Raw genomic sequence first — 18,147 nt, 5'->3', positions numbered from 1 at the left:
AAGGTAGTTGCCCTTTTAATGGGACTGCAGCAAGGATATACAAAATACATGTGTTTCTTATGCGAGTGGGATAGCCGAGCAAGGGAAATGCACTACATGAGGAAGGAATGGACTCACAGGCAGAATGTAGCCATTGGAGAGAAGAATATCCAACACCCAGCTCTGGTTGAGGCTCAGAAAATCTTGCTACCACCCCTTCACATCAAACTAGGTTTGATGAAGAACTTCGTGAAAGCCATTGACCGGACTTTGCCAGCATTCCGATACCTGCATGAAAAATTCCCTCGACTCAGCGAAGCAAAGATTAAAGAGGGAGTTTTTGTGGGTCCTCAGATTCGAGAGCTTTTCAAAGATGACCGGTTCAACAACTTGCTGGAAGGTGACGCGAAACAAGCATGGAATGCTTTTCGCCTAGTTTCTACAAACTTCCTCGGAAATGTTAGGGCAGAAAACTATAAGGAACTAGTAGAAGACATGTTGATGAAGTATAAGAAACTTGGCTGCAATATGTCTCTAAAGATTCACTTCCTTCATTCCCATTTGGATTTCTTTCCTAGCAACTGTGGTATTGTTAGTGATGAACACGGCGAACGTTTTCATCAAGATATCGCAACAATGGAACAAAGATACCAGGGAAAATGGTCCACTACAATGCTGGCTGACTACTGCTGGACACTCCTCAGAGATGCTCCCGAACAGCTGTACAAGAGACAGGCGAAGAAATCTAAGATGTAGTCAATGACTTGATTTTTTATAGGTAGGCTATTACAGTTGACCTTTTACTATTGGAATGCATTTCGTTATGTAAACATTAATTTCTTGCAGATTACAAAAAAACTAGAGCCAATTTTGCAATTTGACTGTCATATTCGTGTTCAGCACATAAAAATTGATAAGAATTGACTAATTTTATTTCAGTAACATGACTTTTGTAAAAATTTGTTGTCCAGTGTTATTAAGGATCACGGTGTATAGGCTAATAGTATTTCCCTCCCTAACGATTATTAAAGATCACGGAGTATAGGCTAATAGTATTTCCCTGTCTAACGATTATTAAAGATCACGGTGTATTGGCTAATAGTATTTTCCTCTCTAACGATTATTAAAGATCACGGTGTATTGGCTGATAGTATTTCCCTCTCTAACGATTATTCTGTTTAGGTACTCTTTTTGTAAAATTCAAGAACAGTGATTGTTAGTTACTCTCACATTATGTAATTAATTGGTATTTATACTTTACCCCCCAGATAGTAATAATAATAATAATAATTTACTCAGTTTGGTTTGCTGTTTTAACGTCCTATTTAATACATTACTGAATTAACAATGGCGAGGAAATGGGAGCAAAGTACCTTTCCCAACGATACAGCCATAGATTAAGAATCCGACTCTACCAGTTATCTTAGTTATCTTCCCATTTTTCTTACTTGTACAATGAATTATAATGTACATATGCATACAATAAAAAAAGGGACAGAATAGTAGGAACCGGTAAATCAAATCAAATAAAACAAACGGGACAGAACAGTAGGAACCGGTAAATCAAATCAAATAAAACAAACGGGACAGAATAGTAGGAACCGGTAAATCAAATCAAATAAAATAAACGGGACAGAATAGTAAGAACCGGTAAATCAAATACAATAAAACAAACGGGACAGAATAGTAGGAACCGGTAAATCAAATCAAATAAAATAAACATGGCAGACAAGTTATAACGGGTACTCATATAGTTTCATGATAAAGTATTTGAAGATGATATCTCTCAGCATTCGCATGAACAAAATCACGCCGTGAACACTTGTAAGTCCACATAACGTAGGGCAAGGAGACGATATATATATATATATATATATATATATATATATATATATATATATATATATATATATATATATATATATGTACTTGAGATAACTATTATCTTTATCATCCCACGTGCAGGTGTAGCCGGTACTGGGAAGTACGACGTACAAGCCCGGTCAGGTAAAAATGATATTCGTGTAATATTGTCCAAGTCGTAATCTAGATCAAGCCCGAGCCTAAGAGGCTGGACAAAATACGCAACTGATGACTGTTTATAATTTGAAACAATTGAACTTTTCCTTCACCTTGCTTCAGACCGTTTCCTTCTTTCTTCAGTTAAATGCATACGAATTATATTTATCTTCTGATAGCACACTGTAAATGAAAAAAAATATAATAGTTTACAATTTTATTTTGAAATAAATATACATTTGAGGTAACTGAGAAAAAAAATAGATTCAAACTTTTTCCGACTCCACCTGTAATTTATATAGTTTGATTTTAATTGCGGCAAGGTACATTTAAATCTTGTCTAAGCTTTGTGCCAGGATCGTCTTTCAAATAAGTATCACAGTCTGTCTAATATCCCATGACGTCATTCTTATACCACGTTTTTATCAGTATGTTATATCTCATACTCTCCCCTCCCTCCCAATATTTTGATTTATTTATCTCAAAGATGAGACATATTCATGAATAAATCTTGTTTGACCAAATCTAAAGTTTTCGTTGTAAAATAATAGCCTATCCTGAAGTCTAACATATTTTGCAGCATTCTTTGGTTAGGCCCAAATGTGTCTGGAAAGGTGTTTTCCTTTAGAACATTTGCACCTGTCAAACAACGAGTTAAAAGTTTGTATTCAGGACTCAAGTCCACAATCAAGTAATTATACACTTGTCAAACAATGAGTAAAAGGTCTGTATTCATGACTCAAGTCCACAATCAAGTAATTGAGCAGCAATCAATTAATAATTTCTAGATATTCTTTTTCGGTCCCAAATTTATAAGTGCCTGCGTACCCTCTTGCAACTATTTTACAGAGGGGAGGGGAAGAATGACGCTTTTAGCACATGGGTCACGTTTGTTGAAGGAAGGTAATTTTTTAATAACAAAACGTAATTGTCTGTGATAAAATAACCCTGATATCAATTAGGAACTGAATATTTAATTTTCCGGTGGATGAGTGCGTAGGGAGGGAGACTAGGATTTTCTTTTGAATCAGAATATTTGTTCTTTACCTCAGAATAATTTATATTTTTCTTAGCTAATATCCTAATATAATGGATATAATAAGTTCTTTGTTTTTAAGGTCAAGGCAAAATCTTTTTCAAGTTATTTTGCAATTTTGTCACCCCAGTGGTTTGAATCATTTTTTATGGGGAAACAAATGTATTGCATGTAGGTCTTCTTGGAAACGTGAAACACTGTAATAATATATAAATATCACGAGGTTCGTGGTTCGCTGATAAATGAAGAAGATGATTCTCTATTTCTCGAATCTCAGCAGTTTGGAGCAGCTGACCGAGGTGAACATTCCTGTTCTCTTTCCATGTTTCAGATAATGTCGCATTTTTTCAAACTTTTTACTAGGACTAATGGTACCATCGCTGAGGTCAAGTACTCATTACCCGATCCCACTCTTCTGAATCTATTGTTGAGTCTAATTGTTTATAAGTCCATACTGATTAGGAAATAATACAGTATCAATATAAATTCCTATTTGGATATGCAACAGTAGCAAAACATACAGACATAAATACCAAATGACTTACCTACCTACCTACCTACATACCTACATACATACATACATAACTATGTAACAGTTGTATAATTAGGCCTAGAATCTTTTATAAAAAATTAAAATCACGTTAGATAATCGTAAGGCTGTCAGTGGTAAAGCAGGGTGAGTGATAGTACTAATTAATACCAGTACCCCTACTTTCTTGACGGGGATACGATAGCGTAGGTCGATTGGTAGTACTAATTAATACCAGTACACCTATTTCCTGGACGGGGATACGATAGCGTAGGTTGACTGGTAGTACTAATTAATACCAATACACCTATTTCCTGGAAGCGGATACGATAGCGTAGGGTGAGTGACAGTACTAATTAATACCAGTACACCTATTTCATGGACGGTGATACGATAGTGTACGGTGAGTGGCAGTACTAATTAATACCAGTAACCCTACTTTCTGGACGGGGATACGACAGCGTAGGGTGAGTGGTAGTACTGATTAATACTAGCGCCCCTACTTCCCGTCCGGGGATGCAATAGCGTAGGGTGAGCGGTAGTACCAATTAATATTAGTACCATTACTTCCAGAACGGAGATACAATAGCGTAGGGTAAGTAGTATTACTAATTTATACTAGTACCCCTGCTACCTTGACGGGGATAAGATAACCACCAGGATGTCATTCAAATAGCATGATCGACGAGCTGAAAATAAAACTCCCACACACAGTGTTTATGACCTTTCGATTATGTTGTAATTAATAGGAGACCGATAAGTAAATACTGCTTGGAAAACAACTAACCTCTCGTTTATGTTGTAATTAATAGGAGACCGATAAGTAAATACTGCTTGGAAAACAAATAACCTCTCGTTTATTTTGTAATGAATAGGAGACCGATAAGTAAATGCTGCTTGGAAAACAAATAAGTGAATAAAAATAAGTGTTCACACTCTTAACAGTCGACTGATAAAATATTTTGTTACATGTAAGTGATTTCAAGGTGGCTAGGTGATAAATATGAAGTATATTGTTAAAATTAGTGTTTGCAAATCTGTCAATTGCTTGTCTAAAGCAAAGATTGCAATGGGTCTAGCCTTCACTATTCTTGACGGAGTGATGGAATGCGTCTGCTATTTTATTTAGGCACGGAAAGGAAACTTGACGAAGTTTATATCTCTAACGAACCCGTTTTAAAGACAAATAAGCGGTATGATGCTGCTAAACGTAATAGAAAGTGACAATCATCGTGGAATAATGAGTATCCATGTCTGGAACACGACTCTCTCTATCTCTCTGTCTCTCTCTAAGATATTGCTATTTCAAAACATTTTCTACCTGGTCATTTTTGGAGCAAGCTCATTTTGTTCCCAAAGCCAAGTTTAATTTTCCAGTCAGACTGCCCTGCGCAAGATGACTTTACAAAATTTTTCAATATCTGCTGTCATATGAATTATTTACTGCTAACAGCTCAGATGAAACTTGAATCTGAATCATCCCTAGCCCCATTCTTCTTGTAAGGATTCCCCATTTCATCATAGAGTCATCCATAGCCCCATTCTTCTTGTAAGGGTTCCCCACGTCATCACAGAGTCATCCCTAGACCCATTCTTCTTGTAAGGATTCCCAAATTTATCATAGAGCCATCCCTAACCCCATTCTTCTTGCCATGATTCCCCACTTTATCATAGACTCATCCCTAGCCCCATTCTTTTTGTTAGGATTCCCCACTTTATCATAGACTCATCCCTAGTCCCATTCTTCTTGTAAGGATTCCCCACTTCATCATAGAGTCATCCCTAGCCCCATTCTTCTTGTAAGGATTCCCCACTTCATCATAGAGTCATCCCTAGCTCCAATATTCTTGTAAGGATTCCCCACTTCATCATAGAGTCACACAGACCTATTAGAGTTAAGGTCTAAGTTTAACTGGGAATTTATTCTAATGCGGTTACCGCTCCGGTGGCCTAGTGGTTAGACTTACAAAAATGGTACTAACATCTGCCTCGCTTGGCTCTCAGCATTAAGAGGTTAGTATTAGGACAGGTCGGTCTGGTGTCAGGATAATGTGACTGGGTGGGACATCATGCTACATGTCTGCGGCATGATGCCCCAGTGCAAGACATCACTATAAACTGCCACATTGCAGATATCGTAGCGCTATGACTGCAAAATTGTTAAAGCTACGTTAAAAATCCAAATCACAACAACAACAGCACAGCATTAAGAGGATAGTGTTTGAACTGGTCGGCCTGGTATCAGAATAATGTGACTGGGTGGGACATCGTGCTTCATGTCTGCGGCATGATTCCCCAGTCTATGAGCCGCTCTAGCGGATATAAGCTGCTCCAATCAGGACGTTGTCGTTGAAATTTTAATGTCATATGTCCATAATTCCAATTTCAAGTGTTGTATCAAAAATGCTTCTCCTTAAAGTTCCATTTTCTAGGTCGAGATTTTAGAGTGTATCTGTTGGATTAAACATTCGTGGTTGAACGTTATATTTTCTATATCGAGGTTTTAGATTGTGTGGTTTGAATTATACGGCGACGGTTTAAATTTCACTGTCATACGTCGAGAATTCCTAATTTACGTATTGGTTCAAACAGTTTATGATGAAAGTTCCATTTCGAAGGTTGAGTATTTAGATTTTGCAGCGCTGGTTGAAAATTCTATGTCCCAAGTCGAGTTTGTAGATTGTATCTCCTGAACTAACAGCGGTTGTTGAAAACTTAATGTCACATGTCGAGAGTTTCAATCTAACATGTTGAATCACATTGATTGTGCTGAAAGTTCCGCTTCGTATGCTGAGTTTTTAGATTGCATCTGTTGAATTACACAATGGTGGTTGGACATTTTATTGTGCTTGTCATAATTGTTATTTTTATATGGTTAAATGCTATGTTGGTGTTAAAAGCAACATTAAACCATGTCCACTTTAACAATACAAAATAATATCTGGTATTAAGATACATCATTCGTGTATTGAATTATGAGGCGCCATTACATTTCATGCATTTACTGTTTTAAAGTTACCATTCAGAGGTCAAGAATTACTAACAAGTTCTTCGCTAAATGTCGCTCTCGTTATTTTTAAACAAGGAGGCTGTATCTCGTTGCTGTGAAATTCAACAGATGAAATCTAAATACACGTCATATGAAATAGAACTTTAATCACAAACAGTTACATTCAAGGTTTGAATTAGGGATTCTCGACATATGATATTGAAATTTCAACCACCGTTGTGTAGTTCAAAATGTACACTGGAAAACGTCGACATAGGAAATATAACTTTAAACCGCCACTGTATAATTCAACATATACAATCTAAAATCTCGATCTAAAAAATGAAACTTAAGGACCTGCAATTTGATCCAACACGTGATATTGGATTTCTCGGCATACGACATCGAAATTTCAACTGCAACGTTCTCATTGGAGTAGCTTTTGTCTCCTACGGCGCCTGATACCAGTGCTGGACATAACTTTAAACTGCTACACTGCAGACATCGTAGCTATATGAATTAAAAATTGTTAAAGCTACGTTAAAAATCCAAATCACACACACACACACACACACACACACACACACATGAGTGTTTTGCACTAGCAACTTCCATGGGTTTCTCGAGTTTTCTCCCTTATTATGTAACAACAAATAAATAATAGTGTTTAACAGCGGCGGCCGAAAATGGTGATGGCAACTGACACTAAAAGGATACTTTGTACGTGTAATTTAGAAAGTCTGACTATATACCAGAAAGAAGCCATTACAGATGTATTTGAGGAAAGGATGTATTTGTGCAAGCATAAACCTGAAAAGTCGCTCATTTATTGGTCCATTCCCGTTGTGTGGACCCTTTTCTCGCCCATGCGACGGAGAAAATCCAACAACAATAACAGATATTTAACAAAAATAAATTCACTCATAAAACAGCTTAAGTCTGTCCAATATTTGATAAAACCTTACAAAAGCCTTTGACACACACACACCCTCTCTCTCTCTCTAAAAGACTGCTCTGTGTGATTGTAACGCTTTCAAATGTAGAAACTTTCAATGAATTCCAGACTTGAATGTGTGGATGTGTCAGATCCTTGAATGTGCTAATGTGCTGTTTGGTACATTTTAAATTGTTGTGTTTGTCGGCGTTTCTCCATGATTATATGTAATGTATATCTCTATTGTGTGACTGAATTTGGCTAGTACTCGAAATAAAGGCCTATCTGACTGGTGACATGTATTTTGTAAACAACATAATACAAAGTTAATATGTCTCTATGATTATATATTCAATATTCAGATTGTTATTAATGTAGGTAACCAAGTTAACTTTTATCCGAGTTTAGCACGTTAGTTTTTCAGTTTGGAAATTCCAACGGAATGTTCTAGAAAGGATGTTTCCCTTCATCCTGGTCTTGGTATCTTGTCATAGCTTTTTATATTAATGTTTTTGACTACGAAACTACTCATTCCATATCTTAACATCAGTCTTAGGGGAATCAATTCAAACTGTGTTTCAGTTAATATTTGACAGGATTTATTTATTTACATTATTCACTGGAGTTACAAAGTGTTCAGTAATATTTCAGGTTAAATAGTTATTTTGGTATCGCTGTGATTTCATTCAAAGTCATTTTGGATTACATCATTGTGTTGTATCAGGACTCTTATCACATGGCCATATTCCATGCCATTGGCTCATCAGTACATTCAAAATTGGAATTTATCCGGAACACCACTGGAGTTGATTTGAAATTCTACCCTTTTTGACTTTTGATAGAAGTTTGGGATTATGTGTCATTTAATTTATAATACTGTAAGTTATACAACCCTTCAATGCAGAATACCCTCATTCTAAAATGTTGTCCCATCCTTCAAACCCGTAAATCCCAAATTTAAACCATTATTCAGTGTATAATCCCCTAATTCCCAAATATTAGACCATTGTCCTTTAATGTCCAATGATGCTGAGGAATTCATTTGGCATTCCTACTACATAATTGTCTTCAAACTGTGTGACACGATTCATTATTGACTTCATGCCATTAAGTTCCAATCAAAGGCAGATAACCCAGAATTGGGTTGAATTTTATCTCATTGCGCATGACGGTGGTAGACACAGTAAATACTTATCACATCCATTCAAACCATGACGTTTAGTGATGACGGTGGTAGACACAGAAAATACTTATCACATCCATGCAAACCATGACGTTTAGGGATGACAGTGGTAGACACAGAAAATACTTATCACATCCATGCAAACCATGACGTTTAGGGATAACGATGTTAGACACAGTAAATACTTATCACATCCATTCAAACCATGACGTTTAGGGATGACGGTGGTAGACACAGAAAATACTTATCACATCCATTCAAACCATGACGTTTAGGGATGACGGTGGTAGACACAGAAAATACTTATCACATCCATTCAAACCATGACGTTTAGGGATGACGGTGGTAGACACAGAAAATACTTATCACATCCATTCAAACCATGACGTTTAGGGATGACAGTGGTAGACACAGAAAATACTTATCACATCCATGCAAACCATGACGTTTAGGGATAACGATGTTAGACACAGTAAATACTTATCACATCCATGCAAGCCGTGATGTTTGGGTTTTTATAACATGCTGACTGACATTTTATCTTATCATTGTCTACTACTTACATATTCATAACTGATTTTATCATAGCAATTCACAGTCATTTCAACATATCATTTCCAAGACCAATGGCTTCCAGAATTTACTGCATCAACGCCTAGTGGTCATTACATTATCTCATGTGCAAGACTACCTCCCAAACTTTGTTTATTGTAGTCATTGGCAGACATTTCCAATATCTCAATTCCAAAAGCACCTACCACACTGACTTTATTTTTAAAAAGATGCACAGTCGTCATTTCCAATATCTAATTTCGAAAACCACATGCATAAGGCCCATGTTATATGTTATAATAACAATGGCCTTTAGTTATGCATAAGGCCCATGTTGTCTGTTATAATAAGAATGGTCTTTAGGTATCCATATCCTACCCACCCCATGTCATCCTGGATTGATATAGGTAGTTTCCACCTTAACAACAGCAGACCCACCCATTCTGTGTCTTGTTGGATTGGTAAATGTAGTCCATCCTAACATAGACACACCAACCCACTGTGTTTTTGGACTGCAAAGGTTAGTTTCCATCCTATAAAGAACCATGGTTCCCATGCTTTTCTAAAATTAAATTTCCAGGTCATTTCCAGGGTTTTTCTAGGACGAAATTAATTTTTTCAAGGCTCACATATCACCATTACTGAATGGAATTAAAGAAAAGTTTGGATTATAAATCATTCATTTTCTAAATCTAAAGACGGTTCTCTTTCAAGACTCTCCAAACCATCTAAGCCAGAAAAGATGATCTTGTACAAAACCACAAAATGTATCACACAAAACAAGTTTGATTATATTCCTTTAAACTGGCATGTAGATGCATTTCAATGTATACAGTAAAAATTCTAACTTTATTTTGCTGACATGCATTATGTCTCTAAGTGCGAACTATATAATGAACATACATTAGTTTTGTTTCCTTTCAAACCTTTACTTCTAAAGAATGCTATAGCAATATATTTATAAATATATATATATGTATATATATATAAATAAATTATATATATATATATATATATATATATATATATATATATATATATATATATATATATATATATATATATATAAACTCTGAATTTATCTGTGCCAATGAAATTGCATGCAAGATTTTTCAACAAACCTAATCTCCTTTAGAATATCTGGTTACAAATCCATCATTTAAAAAAACCTTTTCAAAAGGGTTGATTGAAATTTTGACAAAGACCTTCAAACTTATATACTGTTGTATAAACAAGGACTGAATTTTCTGTAAAATCAACTTTTCTTGTATTTCGTTAAACCAGTCCCCAAACCTGTACTGATACAGGGGCTCGAATCGTTTTTTAATATATATAATACAAGAGACGAACATTTCTCATTTCAGCTCTGAGATTCAACAATTTGGACTACAACTCTGGATTAAAACGAATATCAGTCTGTTTTCTAATCCGGGTTTCCTCAGATTATTCCCACCGTATTTTTCATATTTGGACATTTAGGTTGGGTTGTGGGTTCGTTGCAAATTGCATATCGTAAATTTGGAACTTGCCGCCACCGTGCGGTACCGACATATCTTAGTCGATTACCAGCTGGCCTAGAAAATCTAAACGTTAGGTTATATCGACTAATACTTGCATGAAATGGATAGAAAATTGATTTATTTTCTCAAAAATGGCAAGTATTATAATCATTATGTCTTTATTCCTCTGGCAGACTTGACGAAACTACGGCATTGATTAAACCTGACCCGATACTAGCCATTTGCATTACTAGTGACTTCACGAATCTCAAACGACGACATCGGAAGTCCAATAGTCACGTCATATCAACAACAAACTCCATCTTAATGTTGTTGTAGAGAAATTCAATTATATTAAATGAAAGTCAGAAACTGGTTTTAAAAACCGGCAATCTGGCTAGGCTGATTTATCAAGCAGAGAGCACATGTCAACGTGATAATCCCGTGATACAACAAAACCCCAGAAGTTGTTCTCGGGATATGTAAATATGGAAAACTTTGTGCTCTTTCGTTTCTGTATTTTCATTACAACCAGTATACGACTTTCATTTAATATTTTTTCTTTCTCTATAATATTTGAAAATGTGGGTTGCTAGAATTGTGTACTCATGAAACTAGCAATGCAAATCGCGAGTACCAGGTTACATTTAATCAACTTCGATTTTAATAAACACAATGTCTGAGAAAATAAGTAATTTTCATATCCATTTCATACATGTATCACTCGATCTAACAAAGTTTAAAGTTTGCTAGGCTACGCTTTGCCAATAAGCAGCAGAGAGGGTGAACAGACCACATAATCCTAGCAAAAGGGTATTTAGACAAACAAAATCCGTGCTCATATAGGGTGAACAGACCATATAGGTCAATACCATGTCTACGTTTTGTTTGTCCCAAACAAGATTGTAGACGAACCCTCTCTGCTGCTATATTAATTAAAAAATTGTTATATCAAAATAATGGTACATCCAGAATCTCATACTGCAATAATATCACGAGAAAGACTAGAAGCAATTAAAAAATTTCTCCCCGTGCGAGATTCATTTAGAGAAAATTTGCAAGCGCAGCAAGAAGCACAAGTTGAGTACGAAGAAGACACTAAAAAGTTATTTAAACCCGTCACTGCAGCTACTGAGAAAGTTACAACAGTCATCAAAGAAGATGTTCTTCTGGTATCAAAACAAACAGCAGAACAAGCTGAAAAAATAGCAAAAAGAACTAAACAGACAAAGAAGATTTTACGAGATCTTCCAACTGATATAGCTGCAGCTCAACCTCCTGTTGGTGAAGAAATACTTGAAGGTATTGGAAAACTTCGTACTGAAGTCGCCGACGTGAAAAAAAGAACTTGTACCTAAACCCAAACCATTAAAAGAAAACGTAGAATTGATTGCAAGATTTAAGGAAGGGTTTGTCGAAGATATTAGAAATACTAAAAAAGAAAAATTACCTGAAAAATATTAATTAGTATATTTAATAAATCTGGTATTTTAAAACCCCGTCATGAAAAAGTAAGTGATGATAATCTTATTAAATGGATATATCGCGTATATAGAAACAAAAGACAAGCTAGAGATGATGATTTATAATATAGAACTCTTGATGATGAAGTAAAAAGACTTTATAGAGAGAGACTGGAACAACTAGAACAAGAACAACTCTCCCAGCAGAAACCTTCATATCAGCTTCCTCCACCACAGCAAAACCCTTCACCCCTGCAGCGATTATACACCCCACTAAGTACTATATTGAGGGAACCAATTGAGGAGTTTAAAGAAGAAAGAGAACGGATGTTGGTGGGGGGGGGGATGATGATGATCCTCCGAGCGCTGTAGGAAGTGGTTTTCTGACTACACCGGGAGAAAACAATTTTGTTTTTCCCGATAATATCATTAATGATGTGTCACGGTGTGAAGTTCTCATAGGAGGAAAACGAGCTGGAAATAATTCACCAGAAATAATTAATGAAGCATCTGATATTTGTCAGCGATTATTTCAAGGTGGTATCATGGATATCGGCGTTTACCGAGAACTTATGGATGAACTTGTTGATGATTACAGTGACTAGTTGTTAGATAAATAGCAAATAAAATAAGATGATAGTACACAATAATCATCGTAAATCCGTATCGGTCAGAGTGGTAAACTCGCGATTACCAACCTATAGAGCAATTTACGGTGATGTTGTTCAGGGGTTGTTTAGACGGTTGGCCACCAAAGTAACGCCTGTTGCAAAACAATTATCGATGAAAGCTATTGATGTTGTTCGTGAAAAAGCTTCTGGTACAATTGTTAATGTTGCTGGTAGGGCTTTCTCGGCAATCAAAGAAAGACTAGCACGATTATTGCGACGAAGATCACAACCGGTAAAATTACCAAGTACTGAAGTGATGCCAGCAGATGTCAGTAGAATAATAAATCATGCTGCAAATCAAAAACTAGCGGCGTTAGCAGATCAAGGACGAGGTGAATCAGGAAATAATATTTCAAGCATGATATCAGTAAGTGGAGTTTCCAAACCCGGTAATCTACATGTCAGACGAAAATAATTATAATAAATGTTCAAGCGTATATCAGACACAGCATTTGACATGGAAGCACCTGTGCTTAAAGATGAGTCTGTGCGTGATTATCAGTTTTATTCTTATGAAGCACCAGATCAACGTGGAGGAAGAACTGAACTACAAGTTCATGACACAAGTAGATACTTTTTACCTGCTGAGGTGTTTCTTGAGGTAGAAGGTACAATTGTAAAAACGGATGATACTAATTACGGAGATGCAGTGAGAGTTGGTTTTATCAACAACGGGATTTTGGCATTATTTAATAGCGCCACATATATAATCGATGGAAAAAATATTGAATCGATTCAGGATAATGTCGACGTTGCTACAACAATAATTGTTCTAGCAAGATATTCTGATGATTATACAAGATCAGCAGGTCCCACAATGATGTTTGTGAAAGATAATTCTGATCACCCTGAAAGTAATCCGTATGATATAAGACGACCAAGAAATTTTGCCAATAACGCAGATGCTGATGTGGAGCAGGTGGTTCATGGTTCTAATGAAAATTTCAACTTGGGATTTTCAGCGCGTAGAAATATGTTTATAGGAGCCAATAGAAGATTTTCATGTACAATTCCACTGTCGCATATTTTTGGATTTTGTAGAAGTGTTAGAAAGGTTATTTTTGGAACTAGACACACGGTTGTTCTTGTAAGAAAGAGTGATGATAACGATGCTCTGTGGAGACCCATTGGTGATGCTGGTAAAGTAGTATTATAGAAACTTTCGTTGTGGATGCCGGTAATGACTCCAACGATCGCAGAAGAACAAAAGTTGATTTCTTTCATGGACACAGGTGGTAAATCCTTGTTGTCATGGTTAACAACAAGCACGGATAGTATGCAAACTGACGTTAACGGTCAGTTTACATGGCATATAGCATCACAACAAGGTGTTTCTGCACAACGACATATTTTTTATTGCTTTTCAGAACCACAATCGATTAGGTGATCAAACTCGCTCTCATATGATATTTGATAAACTAGGTATTACAGATATTTCCTTACGGATAAACGGACAACAAGAACCAACAGAGAATATACAACTAAATTATGAACAAAATAGTATAGGACGTGTATATCATCGTTTAATGTCATTCATGGGACGTGATCAAAATGTTGATACTGGGTTGCAAATATCACAACATGATTTTAGAACTTTATATCCGATTTATTATTTTTCATTGGAGCATCTTGATCTATCATAACAATCTGTCGTTGATATACATCTTAAAGCGGCGTTGAATACAGGAGGTGGTGTTGATTATAGAGCAATCGCTGTCATACTAAGCGATAAAGCCATGTTACTTGAAGGTGGTAGTGGTCGAATGAGAGTCGTTGATGCACCAGTGGAAAATATGTAATCATGTTATCTAGAAAAATATATTTATATAAAAATGTCGTATAGTCATGTTAATGTTACTCTGACTCCTGGTCAGGTCAAAAAGCTTCAGTCAAAAAACGCCAACAAATGTGGAACCAAAATATCACTAAAACGAGATCAGATTGGTGGTGGTCCAAACAAATTATCGTTGACAAATAATCAGATTAAACATTTCAATAAAGCCCTAGAATCAAAAACTGGAGTTCAATTACATCTTTCTCCGAGTGCCATCAAGGACATGGTTAAAACGGGTGGTATATTTCCACTTCTTGCGGCTATTCCAGCGTTAATAGCTGCTGCTGCTCCAGCCGTAGCTAAAGCAGCCGCATTAGGTGTTGTTGGAACAGCTGCTGGAATGGCTCTAAAGAAAGCAACAGGAAAGGGATACAAAAAAAGGGACGAGGTCTAAGATTACCTGGGTCTCGTTGGGGAAGTGGTCTGAGGCTTCCACGTTTGATATTCCAGCATCAAATTTTGATTTACTTGATGTTGCTACAAAATTAAAAATAAAAGCCTTTAAAGGTGTTTTTATGCGAGATCAATTGCCGGACCGACCAAACAAACTCGAAACAGGTATTATTAATCTCGACTCGAATTCAGGACCCGGTACTCATTGGGTATCATACGCGGTTGATCCACGTGGAATCGTTTATTTTGATTCGTACGGGTTAGCTCCACCTGTTGAATTTATCAAGTATGTTGCACCACTTCACGCGCAAGTTTGGTATTCAACGCTACCCACACAAACAATGCAGAGCCGCCAATATGTGGCGGTGAAGTAATTAATGTACTTAACGCTATATCAAAATCATCCAAACCGCCACATAAAGTCGTGCATGATTATACAAGCAACCGATTCGTTTTAAACAGATCTTAGATCTACCAGTAAGAAAAAAATATCCGGCAACGTTGATCTGTCGAAGTACGCAACTAAAGATAAACTCGCTGATATCATGAACCTGGCTGGATTTGACCCAGATGAGGTTGTTTTTTTTTCAGGATCTATATGGTAAACTAAAAACGAGCAACATCAGATTGAATGATATAATTCGACGAGTACTCGGTGCAGTTACGGATAATATCCCCGTGTTTACTGACAGCGGCAAAATCAGGGATTCAAGTATATTGTTTACAACCATCAGAGATGAAATTACAAAAAATATTGCTAATCGCGTGAAAAACACCGGCGACACAATGACGGGTGAACTCAGCATGAACGGAAATAAAATAGTAGTTTTAAGAGACCAACATCCGACGAAGTCGCAGCAACAAAAAAGTACGTTGACGTCAACTAAAACACCGTAGATGGTAAACTATGCACGTTGCGGGCCGCGTATGATGTTCATGTAGGTGCTTTTGCAAGACTTCGAAGAAACTTTCAAAAAACCGATGATGCCACTGATAAGTTCTTTGGAACTCCTCCCGTCATCGACATAAAACTTTCTGATATCAAGACGAACATCGACACGATCAAACAAACACAGCAGGATATCGTAGCGGGGATTCCTGATATCGTTAACAAAACCAGTTTGATTAAAATTCCAGCCGGAATAACTCCCGGGCATATTACAAACATCGCATGCACAGTATCATCTGGATTCGCAACATGGTCGCAGCAAAATAAAACTATCAGATATACCGCAACAGTCACTGGCGTGTACAGGCTGTCTGTGTTCAGTGCTGCAAAATTTTAAAATATTTACAACGTATCCATGGCGTCATTCAACTGATAAGTTTTCCGGGGTTGTATCTGTTATATTAAAAAGCGGAAGTGAAGAAATTTTTATTCTGGAAGCTATCTGAAAAGAAATTAACTGCAACATCTTACTGGCGGTGTTTGGAATTTGTAGCTGAAACACCTCAATTATTTACTGCATACAAATATATGGATGGTGCACAATACAGGAACAATCAAGCACGTGAATGGCATGTAGCATTAAAAGATCGAGTCGAACAGTACACAGTAAAAGTAAAGAAATATCGACGACGATTAGTTATCGTTGATGTGATTGTTTATTCAGTATCCGCTGTTGTTGCTGGAACAGGTGTCATATTATCAGCGGTGACAATAATGGCACCAGTAGCTGTAACCATTTGTATTTCAGCAGCAACAACGATTGCAGGTGTGCTCAATATCATTGCAAAAAAAATATGTACCTGCACGAATGAAAAATTATCCGATTACATAATAAAATTACACACAACGACGGTCGCATACTCGAAGTTATCTTCATTGTTATCAGCGAGTCTCAGTGATGGAATTATATCTGATTTCGAGGTTTCAATGATGACTAAAATATATCACGAAGGTATCGGTATTAAAGATACAAGTACTAATAATGACAGAATTACTCCAGCAGATCGTGACTAATACAACTCCGCCAAAGATAACGATGATCTCGGTAAGTTCAACTAATCCTGAATTTAGTATTAACTTTCCTACTGCAATTCCAGTAAAGGAAATAGCACTGGCTCAATTACGGGTATATTACAGCTGGCCAAATATCAGTTCAAAATCATTTAATGGTACACCAGCAAATAATTTGCTTGTATTTGCTAACAAGAACAAACCAGATGATACTCCTGACTGGATAGATGTTGGAATACCCACTGGTAGTTATGAAGTTGAAGATATCAACGAGGAATTTCAACGTAGAATAAAATCAATAACCGGAAAAGAAGCAAAAATATCAATTAATGTTCATGAGCCGACGCTGTCCTCGACGGTTGAGATACATTCTCCTGATTATGCCGTTGATATTTATCAGTCCACGATAAGATCCGTACTAGGTTGGCCGGATGTTCCCCCAGTGTATGAAGGACCACCTGAACCAAAACGAGCTGATTTTACGTCAACAGATAGCTCTCGTCACGAAGTTACAATGACAGAAATTTGGTGGTGGTACCGTGGACCTCGAACTTAGGATATTGGTTTGGATGATTTAATTGGTTATGGTGGTGACATATTTTCAGCTTTACGAGAAGATAAACTCCGTGGCCATATTCATGAACACGAAATTAAAAGAACTATTGACGTTTCCAATCTTGTCGTAAAAATCAACTAAATAAACTACGTGAACGTCTCACTGAGTATCTTTTCGATATAACATCCCGCGAGACACGAGGGGAAATTATCAAACAAATAGAAATTCTGAATTATATCGCAGAAGCCATGGAACGCACTCACAACAAAATTATAGATCTAATTTTAAAATCATCTCCTGCTTCAAAAATGTTTTTAATTGATGAATATAAAATCAAGGCATCTGATATACCGACGTTCAAATTTTTCAATTATAACCCGGACGCTAGGAGAAAATCTGTCAATGAGATCATCAATGAATTTTTTCCTAAAATACTCGATGCGTGGAGAAAAATAGCCCCACGTCCAACTGTTCTCAGATATAATAATGATCCACACGACGGCGGCAGACACGTATCTCCGGGAATCGTTAATATAACCAGCACGATCGT

This window comes from Sinohyriopsis cumingii, chromosome 10, assembly GCF_028554795.1.
Source record: "Sinohyriopsis cumingii isolate HCF-2022 chromosome 10, ASM2855479v2, whole genome shotgun sequence".
In the NCBI taxonomy this organism is placed as follows: domain Eukaryota; kingdom Metazoa; phylum Mollusca; class Bivalvia; order Unionida; family Unionidae; genus Sinohyriopsis; species Sinohyriopsis cumingii.
The sequence above is the reverse complement of the archived record's forward strand: the minus strand, read 5'-3'. Positions refer to the sequence as shown.